Source organism: Sinocyclocheilus grahami, unplaced genomic scaffold (genome assembly GCF_001515645.1).
Source record: "Sinocyclocheilus grahami isolate Dianchi unplaced genomic scaffold, SAMN03320097.WGS_v1.1 scaffold301.1, whole genome shotgun sequence".
In the NCBI taxonomy this organism is placed as follows: Eukaryota; Metazoa; Chordata; class Actinopteri; order Cypriniformes; family Cyprinidae; genus Sinocyclocheilus; species Sinocyclocheilus grahami.
The window spans coordinates 37,114-40,049 of record NW_015505480.1 but is presented as its reverse complement, the minus strand read 5'-3'; positions in this window follow the sequence as shown (position 1 = coordinate 40,049).

Here is a 2,936-nt window from a genome sequence, read left to right as displayed (position 1 = left end):
GAGTGTTTGGATTAGGGCTGCACGATAAATCGCATGTGATATTTAATGTGCATATTGTCAGAAAGCCGGTTCTGTAATCAGAATCAATGACGAGCTGCGCAAAAAAATCACGCGAATATGAACGTGGTTTTGCGCAGCTCGTCAGTGAACAATGGCTCTGTGTAGTTAATGCTGCTCAATGTGAAAGCACGCACGTGATGGAGATTTACCGCTGATTACAGAACCGGCTTTCTGCCCTAGTTTGGAACATAAAGTAATACTTCATCCAAAAGTTGAATAGACATTTAGTGGCAAGAAAAAGTATGGGAGACCTTGTAGTAATTTCTTAATTAGGGTTGTGACGGTGAGGAAATTTTCCCACCGGTTAATCTACGTGTGACAAAACCCATTAATACTGGTTTCACCATGGGGGCAGGGGCATTCCCTCTTTTCCTGCTTTCCTTTGCTTTTAAATTGCTTGTAAAAGCAGCGTGCGCATTTTCCTTTCACTTTCAAATAGCGGCAATTCGGCTAAAGCAATTGTTCGTTTGAATTTTCCCCCTTTTAAATAGCTTAAGTGCTGTGCGCATTTTACTTTCACTTTCGAATTAGTGGCAATTCGGCATCAATTGCTTGAATGTAACAACAAAATACAACATCAAACTCACTTTAGCCTATATATAAAACATAGAACTTTTATTAACAAAACGAATAAATATACACCATGCTATAGGGCAGGCTATGCCTAATATAAAATAACAAATAGCTTACATAACGTTTAAATAGGTATACAAAACTGGAAATAAGTAAACATGTATAATACTGTATATAACCAAATAAATAAGAAACATAGAACGTTTATTAGCAAAACGAATAAGAAGGCTTCGAGGTACGGCATTGTTATGGGGCTGACAAGATGTGAGAATCCATGTGCAAGCTTTTTTTTTTTTTTATTTAGTATCATTAAAATTGAGTTAAATTTAAAAAGTCTTACAAAATTACTTTATATTATTTAATTAAATAATAAACAATCATTACAAAGCAGTTTCGGTTTTCGACCAAGTGCATCCAGAATTTCATTCATCTAGATGTAAGACTACATGTTTTATTTAATTTAATTTAATTTAAATTTAACAGTAATTTACTTTCAAATGCCCCAATTGCTGAAGGGTCTGCACAACTTTTTAGTATAATTTCAAGTTACATTGTTCGAAATACCTGTAGTAGCACAGCAGTGCATACCTATTTACTTTTAATTGAGGTGGACTAGATTAGACTGTAATACAAATAGTTGAGTTTGCCAGGTGCATACAACATTTATGACAGGTTTTCATGAAAGTGTTGGTCAGTTTGTCTGCTTGACAATCCCATTTTGCACTGCAGCAATAAAACTGAAGTGAGAGAAACAAACTGAGAAATGTTCCTGTTGTGACAGTCTAGCTCAGCTGCTGCAATTGGACCCCGAGTCTCAGCCTAAGCACTCCTGATGCATAAGGGGTAAAGAAGGGAAGGCTGTGTCCCACTGCGGCAAGACCTCCTTCCGAGAAAGCTTGTATATGCCTCCCAATCCCTGTCCAGATCTGGTGTTGTGGAACTGTGTTATTGCCAAAGCTGCATGGGTTCGCCACATTAGATGTGCTCACACCCACGTAATCCATTGCTGCAGACAGAGTAATTTTTCTCTTCACTGTAGCGCGAGTGTCAGGCCCCTCACTGCTGAGGGCAGGCTTGGGAAGCCATACCAGGTATATCGAGTCGAGTCCTGCAAACAGTAGGATGAGGTTAATCACTCTTAATTTAAAAAATAAAAAACTCTTGAGCCCCTGCCCCTTTAATCGCAGACACTAAATTGCCCTTGTGGTCTGAATTAAGTGCCCCTGGACTGCCATTTCAACACCCCACCCCCGCCCCCCACATAGATGCATCAGATTGGTTTCTAAACTTAACTGCACAAAAAGATGAATAAATCAACATGAATGTACTAACATACATTACACATATTTCAAATCAACAACATAACAAATGAATTGCATAGCAAAAAGGAAATATCATGACATGATTCGTACCATGCTATGTAATCAAACAATCAAAAGTAATATGACTGACATGTACACAGTCACAGCACCATCTCAAATCAGTGCATTAGACACAAGATCACAGACAGATGTGACGTGATTCACGCTCATGCGCTCTTACTAATAAATTGAATGTCATTTACATTCTGTTGCTTTTACATAAAAATAGGCAAATTGAGTTAAATTTAAAAAGTCTTACAAAATTACTTTATATTATTTAATTAAATAATAAACAATCATTACAAAGCAGTTTCGGTTTTCGACCAAGTGCATCCAGAATTTCATTCATCTAGATGTAAGACTACATGTTTTATTTAATTTAATTTAATTTAAATTTAACAGTAATTTACTTTCAAATGCCCCAATTGCTGAAGGGTCTGCACAACTTTTTAGTATAATTTCAAGTTACATTGTTCGAAATACCTGTAGTAGCACAGCAGTGCATACCTATTTACTTTTAATTGAGGTGGACTAGATTAGACTGTAATACAAATAGTTGAGTTTGCCAGGTGCATACAACATTTATGACAGGTTTTCATGAAAGTGTTGGTCAGTTTGTCTGCTTGACAATCCCATTTTGCACTGCAGCAATAAAACTGAAGTGAGAGAAACAAACTGAGAAATGTTCCTGTTGTGACAGTCTAGCTCAGCTGCTGCAATTGGACCCCGAGTCTCAGCCTAAGCACTCCTGATGCATAAGGGGTAAAGAAGGGAAGGCTGTGTCCCACTGCGGCAAGACCTCCTTCCGAGAAAGCTTGTATATGCCTCCCAATCCCTGTCCAGATCTGGTGTTGTGGAACTGTGTTATTGCCAAAGCTGCATGGGTTCGCCACATTAGATGTGCTCACACCCACGTAATCCATTGCTGCAGACAGAGTAATT